The sequence below is a fragment of the Elaeis guineensis genome, chromosome 6, assembly GCF_000442705.2.
Source record: "Elaeis guineensis isolate ETL-2024a chromosome 6, EG11, whole genome shotgun sequence".
NCBI classification, from domain to species: Eukaryota; Viridiplantae; Streptophyta; class Magnoliopsida; order Arecales; family Arecaceae; genus Elaeis; species Elaeis guineensis.
This window is the reverse complement of record NC_025998.2, coordinates 133,700,056-133,706,474: the sequence shown is the minus strand read 5'-3', so window position 1 is coordinate 133,706,474 and position 6,419 is coordinate 133,700,056.

Genomic DNA, 6,419 nt, shown 5'->3' with positions numbered 1-6,419 from the left:
AATAAAGAGAGGCGGATGGGATAGAGTTTGCACCGAGAATGGTGATGGCCTGGGATAATAATGGAGAGAGTAAGGTAGCGGCAGATTGAGTTAAGAGCGGTGTTGGTTTGTAACGGTGCGAGGTAGAGAGGCAACAACAAATTGAGTCGGGGACGATAGGTTTGAAGGTGAGATGAGGGGGAGAAGGGATCTAGGCGAATCTCGCTGTCAAGAAGGGAGAGATTATGAGAGGAAAAGGGGGTAGTTTTAGAAAATTGGGGAATCTAGTAGGTGTTCTCAAAAAATAAAGGATCCAAGATTTTTTTTTCTTTTCTGATGGTGGCAATGGGGGTTTGACATAGAGAGAGATCTAATGGAGGTAAAGCTAAGGAGGATAAAGCATAGTGTAGTGGGTGGATGGGGCACCAAACTCTATGTGGTGCTAGGAGCGAATAGGAGAGAGAGATGGAGGGAGAAGGGTGGTGTGGTGCTGCAAAAATGTCAGAGCTATGGTGGTGGATCAAAGCTTGCTTTGATATAAATTGACATTGGATAGAGGGAGAATGAGAATAAGATAAGAAAGAAGAGTAAGAGGAGAGGAGTAGAAGAAGAGAGAAAAAGGCAAAAAAATGGAGAAAGGAAGAATTCTCAATATTCTATAATCTTGTAAAATCAAGTTGTATTTTCATAATGAGTTTATATAGCCATTTCACAATCTTAATAAAAGTCCTCTAAAAAAATGAAATACTAAAATCTACATAAAATTATAATATTACAGTCTACGAAATTATAATTTCAAATTGTTGCGGACAAAAGCTCGGTCCGACACGTGAGGTATTGTCTACTCTAGCCTATGAACCTCATGATTTTGCTCTTTAAAAGACGTCTCACGTGGAAAGAATTTTTTCTTCGTAAGCACGCATCTCCCTTGACTCACAATCGATGTGGGACTATTGGTACCCTCCACATTATTAGAACCACAACAAAACCCCCCAGTCAAGAAAAACTCCGATGTGTACAGTCCGAGGAGCCCCACAGTCAGTCGAGACGGACCTCAGCCCCAGAGAATTGAGGCGGACCTGGACCCCTACTTAGCGCGTCATTGTTGTGGATAAGGGCTCGACCCGTCACGTGAGGTATTGTCCACTCTGACCCATGGGCCTCATGATTTTATCTTTTAAAAGGCGCCTCACATGGAAAAAATTTTTTCCTCCTTATAAGCATGAGTCTCCCTTGACTCACAATCGATGTGGGACTATTGATGCTCTCCACATTATTAGAACCATAACAGAGCCCTCCAGTCAAAGGAGACTCCGATGTGTACAGTCCGAGAAGCTCCACAGTCAATCGAGGCGGACTTCAGCCCCAGAAAATCGAGACGGACCTCAACCCCTATCTGGCAATACCTCACATGATGGGCCGAGCCCTTGTCCGCAATAATGACGTGCCAGGTAGGGGTCGAGGTCTGCCTTGATTCTCTAGGATTGAGGTCTGTCTTGGCTGACTGTGGGGCTTCTCGGACTGTACATATCGGAGTCTTCCTTGACTGGGGGCTCTGTTGTAGTTCTAATAATGTAGAGGACACTAATAGTCCCACATCGGTTGTGAGTCAAGGAAGACTCGTACTTATAAGAAGGAAAAAATTCTTCCCACATGAAGCACTTTTTAAAGAGTAAAATCGTAAAATCCATGGGTCAGAGCGGACAATACCTCACACGATGGATCGAGCCCTTATCCGCAATACAAATAAAAATAATTTTTTTTTAATTTATAAATAAAATATTTTTATTTTATATAATTGCAGTTAACCCAAGCATGCTTAGATTTCTTATTAATTGGTGATCCTTTATCAACTATTTAGCCTACATCATGTGGTAGTTTAATTAGATCTTCAATCATCTCTTTCCCACCCACATGGCTTCCATCAAGCCGATCTTTAAAATCTATATCATAGGTTAGGATTGATATAAACAATATTATTGAGCTCAATATCAATTAATCTGTGAAAATTTTGATGATCAATAAGAATGAATTTATATATTTGTAGTAACATGATGATTGAAATACTCTAATACGGTGAAATTATTTTGTTAATTTGAAAACCATATGTCAATGCAAATATGGGGAACTAAAAATTTTAGTAATTTTTTAAAAAATATATTATTAGCATATCGTTGATGATCTTACCCATGTTAGAAACATGCAATGTCAATGAATTGAATTTGAGTAAGTAAGCTAGTCCTAGCTCAAGCTCAACTCATTTTATATTTGAGTTGACCTCAAGCTAAATCATTTAATTTTGAGCTAAACTCAAATTGAATATGAGCTGGCTTACAAATATCTTACTCATTTAGTAGCCTTATTAAAGGTATGGCAATTAATAAATAATCAATAAAATTATATTATATTTAAAATAGAAATAAAAATAAAAATTATTGAATTTAATATTATTTTGTATGCTTGATTTGTCAATACCACAAACTTAAAATTAATTGTTTCAAAAAATATATAAAGTCACCTAAAGTCCTATTTTTATATCTATTCTAAAATTATATAAACTCATAAGTTGATAAAAACTTTAAGATGATTGAGTTTATAATAAGATTTTCATGATTAAGACTTAAAGTCAATGAGGAAAATTTGTTAGAAGGAAAATATGTACCTTTCTTGAAAATGAATATCATTAGCTTTTGATATATAAAATAAAACTTAATAACAAAAAAAATGTGAAATAAAAAATCAATGAAAGGAGCCAATGTTTTATAGAAATGCAACCAAACAGTTTGGATAAAATACAACTTTAAGTGAATGCTCAAAAAGCTTTTTATTTATACTCATTAAAGTTGATAGTATAAACTAAAAGAAGGTTGGTTGATTTTTAAATTAAGACATGTTATAAAACTATATACTTAAATTTTAATTAAAGTGGCATCAATTAACTATGCATAAGCCAACAACCCTTACTCCTTTAAAACCATGTTATCACATCACCAACCTCAAACTATATCTTTAGATGTGAATTATACTAGAGAAAAATTTATTAGAGTGGCAAACATAAACACCACACTTCATACTTACAGTGTAACAATAAAAAAATTAATATGCAATGAAATTTTTTGAGTTACAATAGACTTTCTTACACATTTACTATTTAACTCAACCTACTTAGCATGTAAGACTATATTCAAGGAGCTATTAATCAAAACCAATTTTTGGAAAGCATATAGAAAACATCTCAAGCAAACGAAGGTGCCTGATGGCTCATTAAGAAAATCACTAAATATTTATATTAGTTACTTAGATTAAAATCCTATCCTCACTTAATTATAAACATTCTTTTTTCCATCCATGTTTTTTTAAAAAAGACATACACCTCAAGCAGATTGGAAAGATCTTAGTGTTTTTTTCCTCCTTATACTATTGCAGAGAAAGATCTATTATTTAAACTTAGACATTGTTAAGCTCAATAACTCAAAACCTATGAAAAATTACAAAAGTATACTAAAATTAAATTATTTTTCAAAAACTTTGATAATTGAAATAATAAATCTAATTTACAATGACACCCCTTCAAGCGATTTGCACTTACATCCCAAAACTTCTAATTTTTCAATTAGATCCCAAAATTTAGGATTTCTGAATATGTGATTGTCATGTGATATAATTTTGAACATTATATTCCATAAAGACCCTTCTTTCCTGAATTAAGAGAGTTTTTTTTTTTTTTTGTGGTGGGAAGGGAGGAGATCACTTGATCATCATGTGACTCCTCTCCACTCCTCTTTTTTTTTACTTGCTTGGAGTCATCTAATGGGAGGTGAGGACTCTTCTTCTTCTTCTTGAGTAGATATCTTCCTCACTCTCCTTCTTACTTCTTTTTTAATTTGATGATAAAGTGGGTTAGTAGCTCTTCCTCACTTTCTCTTTTCTTGAGCATAGATCTTCTTCACCCTCTTTTCTCTCTTCCTCTCTTTATTCTTTTACTGAGGTCTTGGAAAAAGATTTTTAGAAAAGAAGAGTTGAGATTTATCTCTTGTTTTATTTCTCAACTTCTTTCTTCTTACTAGTATGGTCTCCATTACAATGTGATCTTATTCTCTAACTATATTCATCAATTTTCTTTTTTTCTTCCTATGGAATAGTCTAGTTACTGTCGTCAGGTCCTCCTATAATCTGATGACACCTTAAAGACAGACAATCACCTTTCGATAAATTTTTCTAACAAAAGGCATCAAATTTCTCCAATATTCTATAATTCAGAATTCAGAAGAGGATTTAAAGTTTAAGCCCACTTCTTCTAACTGATTTTTGTGATTGTATATCTATGAAATAGCTCATATCACATGAATAACAGTAAAAACCTCTCTCTTTCTTTCTTTCAAGTATTTAGGCTATATAAACATTCACAACACCCCACATTGAGAGGGATAAATCAAGAGCATTGTCTTGACATGCATTGTGCAACAATCGGTGATTTAAATAGTTATAGTTTTCTTATTTTAAATAAATTTTTATAGTTAAAGCACTCACTATTTATGGGTATGAAGAGTTTTATACTGTGATTTTTAATTGATGGGAGGAAGAAGAGGAGCGTGCACCATTGAGCTAGAGTGTTGGAAAGTGAGAGAGGGAGACAACGACAAAGAGTAGAGAAGTGACAAGAAGATTGATGGCCACATGAAGCTTGTGAACTTCTGGCATCCCGCTTGCCAATGATGGAGGACGGCACTGCAACCTTGGAAGAGAATATATGACTATACCTCTTCTTTCATGAAATTTATTCTAAAAATCATCTAAAAAATAGAACAATTATTTAATAAATTGAGATCTCCTATAGCATAATTTAGTCATTTCTATACACAAACACACACACATACACACACACACAAACACACAGACACACACACACATATATATATGTATATATATGTATGTATATGTATGTATGTGTGTGTGTATATATGTATGTACGTACGTACAGATATATATATATATGTATGTATGTATGTATGTATGTATGTATGTATGTATAACAAGCAATAAAGTTTGACGAGTTATCCATGACCTCCGTCTTGTCGGAATTCATGATAGAAGGACTGAATCATATGGTAATTACATCTAGAGGTTCAATAGTCCATTCTGCTGGATTGCCACTATATACTGCTAGGTGTTACTGATAGATTATGAGACTTGTTAAGTATCGTCTTGATGATCGATGATCTTTAATAGATCTAGTTAGAATCATTCCAAACCATCGAAAGAAGTTTCGATGATATTATGATAGAGATCACAATATATCTCACTATCAGATAAAATAAAATCTATGAGGTTACACCCAAAAATTTTTGTCTGATTAGATGGTTGATATGTGATAATAAATCACAAGGAGATCTAATTGTCAATATGATTGATGATTGATCTAATACAATTATTACAATTGTCTAACTTACCAAGAGTTAGTGAGTTGTAAGAGGATTAATTAGCAATTGGATTGCTAATTGGCTCAATTTGATTGAGCAATAAGGTTGAAATTAAGTCTAATTGAATTCAATTTAAATTGATTTGAATTTGATTAGATCAAACATAATTGGATTATGAGATAATCTAATTGCAAAGGAGATCAATTCCTAATTTGAGTAGGATTTGGGTGCCATATAATTCCTAATTGGATTAAGATCTAATCAAGAGAAATTGACTTCCTAGTTGGACTAGGATTTCATTCTCTTTGGGCCCAATCAATTTCTAATTGGATTAGGATTTGATTAGGATTTAATTCAGCCACTTAAAGAGTCCAAACACACTGGGACTCTATCTCTCCCTTTGTGCCCCAACTAATGCCATGACACCTTATCCCTCTTCACGCTAACCCATGCACCCTTCTCTATTTTTATGTGAAATATCTCACACAAAAATCTATTTCACGCCCAAGAAAAGATTCTCATGCCTCCCCTCCCTCTTATGGATTACGATAGGATCAAAGGGATTTGAATTTGATTCAAATCCCTATCTATTTTGGATGCCTTTTTAAGAAAGGCTTTTTGGTGTGGGATGCATCAGTTTTTTAGCATAAAAAATCTGAGAGGCCATGAGAAACCTTTTTTGTGCATCGTGGATGTGATCTAGGGTGATGGGGGTTTTAACGTGAGACTTGAGAAGGGTTCACACGCTAATAATTCTTTCCTCTTGGGTGTGAGAATGATGGTTACATGTTATATCCTCTTGGGGCATGCATCCTTCTTTTGTGCATGGGGTTTTCTGAGAGAGAAACATTTTCTCTCATAGGGTGTGAGACAAGGAGGATTTGATCTTCTTAGGCATGGGTTTTGTGAGAAGAAGAAAAATAGAGAGGAAGGATTCTTCTATTCTTTCTTCTTCCTCTTCCTCCTTCTCTTCTCCTTGTTCTCTGAGAAGGTTTTAGCGAGTTAAAGAAAATCTGCATC